The 11708-nt window shown below is 41.8% G+C and overlaps 1 pseudogene; it reads left to right on the top strand.

The window, feature by feature from the left end:
- Window positions 1–484: 484 nt before the first annotated feature.
- LOC127060965 (uncharacterized) overlaps window positions 485–11708 on the top strand; it is a 30249-nt pseudogene continuing 19025 nt past the window's right edge.

Below are 11708 nucleotides of genomic sequence, written 5' to 3'. Positions count from 1 at the left end.
GACCAGGAAATAGAATAACAAAGAATGTTGTTATTTATTAAGGGTCATAGTGCAGATTATAGTAGAGCAATAAATATAATCCAGATCTCCGAATTCCTATTCCAGTGTTCTGTGATTGTGTTGATTTGACACAGCCTGGTGGCTTCTGTGAGAAGCTGCTAGAAGCTTCCACCATGTCCAACAGAGCCAATCTCTGATGGCTCTGAAGATGGACATGCTGCTGGCCTAATTAGAGAAAGTGGTAATGCCTCTGTGATGACATATTTAAGAAGAAAATCAAAACAGCACATGCACAGTTTTTTTCCAGGAGTGGCGAGGTGCTGCTGCTGGGGCCATCACGCCATCTCAGTGCAGCCTGCTAAGAGCCTTGCCTGCCTGGCTGCCCCTAGCCAGACATGCTGTGGGCAGAAGAGCAGGGGCAATGGTGGCAGCTTCTCCTCCCTGGCAGCCCACATGAAGAGAGGAGTTAAAGAGTGCCAGCGCCATGGCGGCCGCCACTGCCTGCTTGATGGTGGCAGGACTGCCTGGACGGTGGAAAACATGGCAAGCAACTCCCCGGTGCAGAACTTAGATGAGATTGACCTCCCATCACTGTGAAATCCTGCAGGATTCTTTGAATTGGTGGAACTTGCTGGCAATGGTACCTATGGGCAGCAGTTTTTCTTCTAGTCAGAGAAGAGGAGGAAGTGAGGATACGTGAGGGAGAACAACATGGTGATACCAAGGTCAGTGAAAAAATAAGGGGAAGAGGTGCTCCAAGCACCAGAGTCGAGATTCCTCTGCAGTCCATGGTGAGGACTATGGTGCAACAGTCTCCCTGCAGCCCATGAGGTCCATGGGGAACGCAGAAATCTACTTGCAGCCCGTGAGACAAGTACTCACACCGGAGTGAATGGATGCTGGAGAAAGCTGTGATCCAGTGGGAGACCTGAATGGAGAGAAAAGACCCCTGCTTCCAGAGATAGAAAGAGAGGCCCCTTGCTTCCAAACTAGAGCAGCCTATTCTTAGAGATCTGCACCTCATGGGCAAGTGACCCCCGCCACAGCAGTTCTAGGAAGACTATTTGCTCATGGGAGGGACTCATGTTGTAGCAGTTTTGGCAGGACTGCTGCTTGTGAGGTTGGAGCCATGCTGGAGAAGTTCACAGAGAATTGTCTCCTGTGGGAGGAACCCCATGGCATAACAGAGAAAAGACTCCTCTCCCTGAGTGAGCAGAAAAAGATCTTGGGTGATAAATTGACCAAAACCCCAATATCCTGTCTCCCTGCGCTGTTGGTGGGAAAGAGGGAGGGGTTTGGAAAAAAAAAAAAGAAGTGTTTTAAAGGCTTTTTTTACTTCTCATTATCCTCCTCTGACTCTATTAATAATAAATTTACCTTATACCTTTAAATTTGAACCTGTTTTGCCCTTGGAGTGTTTTCTCTCAGTCCTTATCTCAACTCATGGGCCCTTCCTTAATTTTTTTCCCTCTCCTCTGCCCTACTGTAGCAGGAGACGGTGAGCGAATGGCTTTTGTGGATACCTGGCATTTGGCCAGTGTCAAACCATGACAATCATTTACATCTAAAGGGTATCACCGCCTATACAATGGTTGAATACCTCTGCTATAAACTGATTGCAGGGGACTGTTCTCAAATAGTAATGACAATATGTAATCCATATTTACAATTTTTATTACTGTATGTTGGAAAAATAAATAAATAAATAAATTACCACTGTATTTTAAGTAGGGGTCCTAATTGCATATTGAAGGTTTGATACAGCTACCTGAATATATATATATATATATATATATATATATATATATATATATATATATATATAAAATAATTTTTAACTATTCTAGATTTTTGAGAATTTTTCACAAAATACTTGTTCCCCCTCTTGACAAGTATGGAGCTAAATGTCAGATGACCTGGATTCAGTGTAGACAGTTGAATGAAACCTTTTGTGTATATAAAGTGACATCAGACATGACTGGAAAATTAGAAGCTCACATTGAGTTTGTTGAGTAGCTCTGTTGCTACTCTCATTTGAAATGTAATCAGTATTTTTTTTTAAAAACATCAAAACAACACAAGGACAGTCATGTATTCTCATCTTTGATATTTTCTCTTTTATGAAAGAATTCAAGATTAATTCAAAGATGAGCAAGAGAACAAAGGCAAAGGGAATTGTGAGGAACCAATTTAATTTTTATTTATGCTTCAACATTGTCCAGAGTGTATGCTTGTTCTGAACCAATTTAAACACAGACAAGTAAAAGAAACTAAGTCTCTGTGAATAAAATGGATTGAATCCAGAAAGGTTTGAAATATACCCCAAAACTTGTCTAGCTGCAATTGAACAGGGGCATGTAGGCTAGAGCTCCTCAACCCATTGGGGCCCAATTCAGGCAACCCCCAATGCAAACTCAGGTCTGACAAGGGGCACCCCAGGCTCTGCTGGCCTGGACATGGCCATCAGCTTTACCACAGTCTTAAAAGACATTTCTGTTCATCTCTTACCCACTGCTGGTTTTGGCACACTACCATTTCAAATTCATGCTTTATTACTGGGTCCTTCTACCACTTGAACTGCACTGTTTATTTTACCAGGAATTATTGATGCAGATTATAGAGGGGAAATCAAAATTATGGTTTAGACTCCAAACCCCCCTTGCACTGTGCTTCAAGGGACACTCTTGGCACAACTCATACTGTTGCCAGCAGTTCCTTGTCCAGTGCCAATATTGCAGCAGCAACAAAACAATGGGAGCTTTGAAAGCACAGCTGTTCCTCAAATCTTTTGGTCCAAAGTAACTGGAACACAACAGCCATTACTCATCCACCAAATAGACTCTAAGTCTTATACATGACTTATTGATACTGGAGCCAATGTAGCCATCATACCACAGAAGGAGTGGCCTCCTGATTGGCCCTTGGCACCCTCTACGGTGATTGTCAGTGGAGTCAGTGGACAACTGATACCTTGGCAATCAGGGAAAGAACTACACATTGTTTGACCAGAAGGCAAGACAGCCACCTTGCGACTGTATGTACTCCTGATCCTGGGCACTTTGTGGAGGCAAGATCTACTGACTTAATGGGGCTTGATCATTTAAACACATTTTTAATGGCAACCTGTGTCAGGACGTGTCCTCCTCCTCTCTACCACAGATGATTGGTGCTTATGGAAGAGATCACTCAGGTGAAAGGCCCAGCAAGGGGTCATCTCTGGCACCAAAAGGGCTCATGCCCCAGCTAAGAATCAACATCTTAGTCTGAAGACCAGATGTGGGAAGAGAGAAAAGAAATATTCCTGACTGAGAGACACTGGTTTGCAAACTATAAAAGACATACAAATTATCATAGAGGCAGAAGTCTCCTACACACACACACACACACACACACACACACACACACACACACACACACACACACTGACAAGTGTTCAGGACTTCTCCCCAGAGTTTCGACAGAGATACCATGGTTACTTTCCTGGGAATTGAGGGGGAGGATTTTGATGTGTGCCCCACCAACAATTGGATGGTAAGATACATTGAATCCTAAGTTATATTATTTCTTCACTAGCTGTAAAATTAATGGTACCTTTAACTTTGCACTGTATATACCTACTAGTAGTCCTTTTTTTTTTCTAGTCCCGTGTAGTAGATAGTTTAAGTCTTATGTCTGTTAGTTTTGTGTCTTTTAAATAAATAATTCATTCCATAATAGACCAAATTAGCCATTATTAAAGAACTTGCAAACAAGAATGGTTTTTGGGGTGCTGGCCACCTCAATAAAGCTACTGCCCGCTGCCAGAGGCCAGGGCAAAAGGCAGGGGTTTATCTAAATACCCACATCTATTTGTAACAGAACCACGCACGAAATGCTGCTCCTGAAACTTATCTGGCTTAGCAATAAGCCTGTGTAGATTGAACAAGACTTCTCTTCCCCTAGGCAATTGACAAAAAACTGTCCAAAAGGCTTTAGAGACTGTAAGTGATAAAATCAATAAGTCCTTTGCCACATGTAGAAATCCAGATTTGCCTTTGTGGCTGTTCCTGATTTTGCAGTCTTTCCAACCCTATGCTCTTATTGGCCAATGTGATGTGCAAGAACATCATCTCTGGTTATTAGAATGGATTTTCTCACCACCCACCTTTTCAAAAACTATGACCACTCAACTCAAAATGATTATACAACTGCTGTCTATGGGATGACCCTGATGTAAGAGCCTGACAGGATATTATCCAGAAATGATACATCTCCCTATTACTGCAGCAGAATTGGAGAATCTTTTCAGGGATTCAATGTCATTTCAAATTACTCTTGCAGACTATAATGGACAGTTTATTCACACAATGCCTCAACATGCATTGTTGTAGTCCTTCAAAGAACTTCCCTTCCAACCAAGACATTTACAGTCAAAACCACCTATTCCCGATGAAAAAACTGTTTTCACTGATGGATCGGGGAAAATACACAAAGCTGTAACCCTGTGGAAAAATTATACAGGACAATGGGAACACTCAATAACTTTCCGACCTGGGTCTACCTAGATAGTTAAACTAGCAGCTGTGGTAGAAGCATTTCATCTTTTTTCACAGGAATCCATTAACATTGTGACTATCTTTATGTTACAGGAATCCAGAGAACTGAGCATTCACTCCTGAAGGAAGTCTCAAACAAAGATCTTTTTGTGTTATTAACCACTTTGTATAACCTTTTACTTCACAGGTCTCATGAATACTACATCCTGCACCTTAGGTCACACACCACCATGACCTCATGGCACATCAAAGGCGCCTGGGTCAAACGACTGATGGAGAAGGAGTTCACCCAGAAGTTGCATACAAGGATGTACACAGTGGTAAGTGGAAAGGTCTAGTTCCACTGTTAGCTTGGGGGAGAAGTTATGGATGTGCTTCTTTGCCCAGAGGACCATACTGGCTTCCAGCGAGATACATCAAACCCAGCCACGGACATCAACGAGTCTTGTTGTCTTTCTTCTGCTATACTGTCATCAAATGGTGGAAGGAAGAATTTACTGGACATACATTCTTAAGCTACCGCTGTTTTGGTGTCTCACCTGCTGGGATCTAGAGCCTGCCCTCAGCAACAATGGAATGGATTGGGTAGGAGGAACTAGTCTTCCTCCCCTAGATCAGGATGTTGTAAATATGTATGTCACCAATGCATCTTATGTTACTGATTTACCACCTATTTGCTTAATGTGGAATCAAATGAGTACCTTTTCACCTTTATCTTGTGCCAATTTTTCTATGCAATTGCACTTGATATATGAATGCTCAACAACTGTAAAGAATTTGACTGCTATTACATTGCTGACCATTCGGTCCATCTCAAACAATCCTGTGGATGCCACCCCATCTCATTATCCCAAATGTCGTTTTACGTCCATTTCCAATTTATGACATTTGGAATGGACGGACATCATGCTTACGTCAATGGCCACAACAACAATTCTTACAGTATGGGACAGTAATTGACTGGGGACCACATAGTGTCCTTAGAGAAAAGGGGAAAAAACCATCCTTCCCTTACAAAAGGCAAATCACAGTGTTGTTTGGCATGATGGTGGAATGGCCAGACCATTGATTCAATATTATCTAGGTAGTAATCAATCATGTGTTCATAAGCATCTGTGGAAAATGCAGTTACCTGCCTTTGGTAATACCATATACCAGGTGAAGTTGAACAAGAATGCTACCCGCGCAAATTTGACAGTGCTAAAAAAACAATTACTAATGACTCGTACTTCACACCCGTATGTTTTTTCTTTAGCTAATGATTTTTCAATTGATTATAGGAATTATTTGTAGTTTCTGTCTGCTAATTCTTTTGCTTTCAAATCATGTGTAATCAATGAAGATATGAATAACTTTTCTGTTCTTCTTCCATTCAAGAGAAGACCAGTAATTTGGGTACCTGTAAATCTGACTCAGACTTGGGAAGGACAAGATGGTCTCTCACAACTGGCTCTACTATTTCAGGAAGAAATCCAGAAGAGTTTGCAAATTTCTGGGTAGGTTGATCTTTGCCATCATTTCTGCTGTAATAGTTTTAACCACAGCCTCTGCAGCTGTTGCAGCTTTAAATAACTCCATTGAAACTGCCCACACTGTAGGACGAGCTCTAACCAATATTATGAAAGAGTTACAAACACAAGAGCAAACTGACAAGGAAATAACGACCAGATTAGATGCCTTGAAAAGTGCTCTTTTGTGGATTGGTGAAAGAGTTAAGGCTCAAAAACCCTCATATCTTTACATTGCGATTGGCAATACATACATAACTCTCTATGTGTCGCTTCTCTTCCACGGAATGAAATGGAACAAAATTGGGAAACAATGAAAAACCACCTGCAAGGAGCCTTTGATAAAACCTTAAGACAAGATATCTACTCACTTCACACTCAGTTAAAAGATCAACTCAAAGATTTGCAAACTCTGGAGGAACAAAAAGTGCTGTCAGACTTAAATATTATCTTACTTTGAGAAATTTAAAAAAAAAATTGTTTTCAGTAATCAATTTATGAGTTTGGGTTTTCATTGGATTAGGTTGTCTGTCAGTAATGTATTTTTTAGTTTTCTGTCTTGTCCTTTTCAGCATAATTAGAGCTGTTAAAGGCACACAAAAACAAGCTATGGTTGCACTTGCTTTGTCCATGTTCCCGAAAAATAGAAAAGGGGGAAATGTTGAGGTAACAGCTGTTGGTGTAAGGAAAGAGTTAAGCAAAGACCAGCACCAGCAGCAACAGCAGCATCTCTCTGGACAGCATCTACCTGAGATAGAACTGGATGAATGAGTTTCTACTTTGTCATAGAACTGTGTACTCTTTCATGCTCCTTTACCATGGCTTTGGAGAGAACAATAGAAGATGTCAAGAGGACAAATTTATTGTAGAATTGTGATTCAGCCTTTAAGCTGTAACCAAAACAAAAAGCTCTTAGGAGTAAAGATATATATACTGATGCTTCCAAATAAAACCTTAGATTCGCTTGCATCTCTGCTTGTGTCTCTCCTCTCTTAATGTATCAGAGCCATCAGTTCTTTAAGTGATAGTGCATCAACCTTTTTCAATGGGACATTGTTTTAAAGCGTCATACATTTATATGTTGGACTGACTTTGCATTTCTGAGTTCCTGCATCCAGGTACATGTCCTGTCTGCATCCTCATTCTATCCCAGAGAGATATCTAGGAGTACAGCAGCTCCTTTTCTATGGTTTCTGAATAAAAGTCAGATGAATGTCCTAGCATAGTCCAGCAGTTTTCTGATCTGTACAATGATATGAGAACCCCAGGGCAATCATTAGCACACTGCTCTGGGTCTTTTTAGACCTGAAGACAATATTACCCATATCAGAAATAGACAGACTCTGCTTGCTGCTCTTCCCTTTGTCTAAATCAGATATTTTCCGGTTTTAAGTACCTGTGTGAAGTCTTTATAAGTCACTTCCTTGCTCTTCTTTCAGCCTATTGAATAAGTTTAGTCCTTGTTGGTCGTACTGTAGATTTCATTTTCCAATCTGCCGACTGTTTCCATTTTGTTTGTGTATATGCATTCCTGAATTATTTTTGAGAGTTCATAATCCTGAATCATGACCATTAAAAGTAGTCATATTCTAATGTCAATCCTTTAAAAAATCTTATACTAAAAAGACAGGCCACTGTCTTGCCTGTACTGCATAGAAAATACTTTCCATTCACATCAAAATTAAGAATTTACTGACTCAGAGTTTACATCTAGCTTTGTTAGTAGGCTGTTACCCCAACCAAAGCAGGTACCTAAAGGTAGTATATAAAAATGAAGCAATCAAACATGACACCGACACTGAAAATTCTCACAGCAATGAAGAACTTGTGGCACAGGGACTTCCTGACCCACAGATGGTTTCTAGGTATTTTTTAACCTTAAACATAATTATCTGCTGGAAACTTGTCCAGTTTTGTCTTGAATCTGTGGAAACATAAGAATTTTATGTCAGAGAAATCCATCACTAAATTTAATGCTGTATGAGGAACCATGTCTTTTAGGTTTTGCACCTGATTCTTAACTTTTTTAATAGTGCATAGAAAACAAACTATTTTCTTTTAAAAGCTAATGTGTGAACCCAGCATGGAACCTTGATCTTAGGATCTACAAGCTAAATTTTATTTATAAAACCTTGTTTTTAACAGTGCCCAGTAAAACTGTGATTATTTATAAGATATAAAACTGATGAGAACACGTACAACTTCATATTTCCTTTTATGAGAACAATGGATGAAAAATTCATTTGCTTATCTTTGTTGGTACTATCCATGCTCTTAGGAAAGGGGAAAGTAGCATATTAAAGTTGCACACATATTTCTTCAACTAGTACAAGCAGGTGTCTTTGAGACATTGGTATTTTATGAACTGGTTTGCCATGCAATTGGGAAAGCTAGTGATTTAAAACTGAAATGACAATTAAGCAGCCAATGTGAGAAATTAGGCAATTTCCATTATATCAGAGGTGTGCATAATTTATGAACTCTGAATTTCCGCAATGGAAATAAAAAGTCTGATTGTTGCCTTAGTCTGATTGAACCTAGCTGAGGTGTTTTTACAGTGATAATAGTAGGTTGCAGATCAGACCCTTTCTGTTCAAATCAGTAATTACCTGGACCTGTTGTTTGTGAATAGAGGAAGGACTTGTGGGTGATGTGATGGTTGGAGACTGTCTTGGACATAGAAATCACAAAATGACAGAGTTTTCAATTCTTGCCAATGAATCTTAGTGCTTTGTAGTTTAATATTCGTCTTTGAAAGACAGGCGTCTGCTAGGGAAGGCAAGAACCTCCCTTGGAATGGAGATCGTAAACCCCCTCCCTTTGAATTATTATAATTTTGAAATTAAGGGGCTCTCAAGCAAAGATATGAGGATAGGGACAACAGTTCTTTACTAGTATGTATAACAAGGCAAACAAAGCAATAATAACTATGGCATTAACAACAAACAGAACCAGGGACCCAGTAAAACCTTCTTGGCTGCCAGCACTTTCCCCTTTGGTGCAGTTACCTCCACAGCTGGCAGGAATGAGCAAAATCCTGGGATGATGGACGAGATGTATCAGAAGTTCTGAAGTGGTAGCTGGAACTCCGGTGACATGTGGAAGAGAGACTTCACAACCAGTGGGTTTGTGAAGTAGGTATGTTTATTCGGTGCTGGGAGCACGGAGGCGGGGGGGGGGGGGGGGGGGGGGGGGGGGTCGCTCCACCACAAACACATGCACACCAAACAGAGAAAACTGCTCTATTTATATACACTTAAGATCATACAGATTCACAAAAGTTTCAACATTGCCCATACATATTCATGACCTATCCCTGCCTACTCTCACTTCGTATGGAAATCAACCTTTCACCATTCTGCACTTGCACACTATCTTCTGGTCGTCTCGGGCAGGGGTCACTGGATGACATAAGTAGTCATCCTCACAATGTCCTCGGGATGAACCTGGCCCTTGGTCAGGCTCTCTTGGTGTCTGGTCATCCTTCAAGGCCTCTGGCCACAGTCCAAACTAAAGATCCAGTTTTTACCTTAAACTATAGGTGCAATCCTGTTGTTGCATAGCAACGGATTGTCTGTTCTTAACACACTTGATTACACAGCAAACTATGGTCACATAAGCTTAGTTATAAGTTCCCTACATCACCGGGATGGTGCCGGCTACAGTCCAATTAAGGGATGAATATTGTGTGAATATTAAGAAAAGCTTTCTTGATGTATAGTTATGTTATTGTAGTTTAGATGTCCTCTGTTCTCTCCATAGTTCCTTCCCCCCCCCCCCCCCCGTATTGTTGCCATCAGACAGCCTGGGTTGTCTAGGACAGGTAGAAAGAAGGCGTGCACATGTGACCCTTACATGGGGCAGTTGGGAACAGAAAAGCTTGTTGCTAGGGGTGCGTGGCATGACAACACCTGACCCTCCAATCAAGTTACAAGAAAGCAGTCTCCACCAATAAACGGTAAAGAAGAGTTGAGTGACAGACTTTGGGAGGGGCCAGGGTTGGCTGATGCAACCCCCAAGAGTATAAAAGACTGAGCATCCATCTTGAAGATGAGCCAGCCATGTGGTAGGCAGCCACAAGGGCAGTTCCCAGTGCTGTAATTTTTCATTATTTAGTCCTTTTGTTGTATTTTTTTTAAGGTTTAATAAACCTTTTAAAATTTTTTAAGTGAGCCGTCGTTTCTCTCACACAACCTGTTGCCACGATCCGCTTGTACAAGCGGGGGTCGTGATGGTTCATTAACTGATTTCAGAGTGCAAAAAACAACATGGAGGGGATTTCAGTATTAATCAAAACAAATGCACCTTTTATTGAGTGCCCACAGCAAATGCGATAGAGGGATTAGAAAAGGAGATAAAGGAGAGAGAGAGAGAGAAAGAGGGGATGGGGTATAGCTACCAAACAGAGAGATTAAATACTCATGTGGTCCAGCCAATAGATCCGCCTAGTCATGTTGGGGAGAATCTCAAAGTCTTGGTTAACTCGGGGGTCTATTATAGTCCTCTGCCGAGGGGGGGGAACAGGTAAAAAACAATGAAAGGCTATTGAAACTGCTGAGGGGGAACAGGTACAATGAGGAATACGTGTATTGAAGCCGTCAAGGGGGAACAGGTCATGTTCTCAGCAGTGAGCAAAAGCAATTGTTTTCTTGGTCCAACAACCACACCTGCAGGCTACACTTGGCAATCATCTCGCTTCGATTGGGCCAGCCCCCCTGTGTTAGAATAATAGGGGTCTCAGTCTCAGTCCTTGGGAGGGGGCTTCAATCTCCATTCGTCAGGGTGGTTGTAAAACAGGTGAAGGATTTTCCGTGGGGGACCACCAAAGTTACCCCAGAGAGTTCATTTGGCCAAGAGGTGGGGAAATTCATGGGCTATTGTCATGAAGCAGGTGTAAGCATATAGGGCGAGTTGCCCCTTTGTCAGCCCCTGCTTGAAGCAGTATACCAGGGCGGCACTGTAGACACAGCTGTGAACAATCACTTGGCGAGCATCCACCTCAGCCAGGCCAGAACTACAGTCAGGGTCCTCAGGGTCCTGGTCTCTGTCCTTGTGATGGTCGTGAGGCAAATGAGATAAATTTCAGGCTGTCTCTTACACCCGCCACTACTGGGGTTCCACAGGGCTCCCTCTAAGCCCCAGTTCTCTTCAACATCTTAATAACTGACTTGGACACAGGACTGAAACTTATACTAAGAAAGTTTGCCAATGATACTAAATTGGGAGGAGCTGTTGACTACCTCGAGGGCAGAGAGGCCCTGCAGAGACAGCTCAACAAATCAGAGAGATGGGCAATCACCAACCGTAAGTAATTTAACAAAGTGCTGGATTCTACTCCTGGGGTGAGGAAAGCCTGGATTTATGTACAGACTGGGCAATGAGATAGTGGACAGCAGTGCTGCAGAAAAGCATCTGGGGGCCCTGGTTAACTGTATGTTGAGTATGAGTCAGCAGTACTCTGGCAGCCAGGAGGGCCAACCATGTCCTAGGGTGCATCAAGCTCAGCATCACCAGCTGGTCGAAGGAGGTGATTGTCCCACTACTCTGTGCTGGTGCAGCCTCAACTCAAGTGCTACATGCAGTTTTGGGTGCCACAATTATAAAAAGATATAAAGCTATTATCAACCATCCAAAGGACAGCTACATAGATGGTGAAGGGCATAGA

This window comes from Serinus canaria, chromosome W (assembly GCF_022539315.1).
Source record: "Serinus canaria isolate serCan28SL12 chromosome W, serCan2020, whole genome shotgun sequence".
Lineage (NCBI taxonomy): Eukaryota > Metazoa > Chordata > Aves > Passeriformes > Fringillidae > Serinus > Serinus canaria.
The sequence above is the reverse complement of the archived record's forward strand: the minus strand, read 5'-3'. Positions and strand labels throughout refer to the sequence as shown.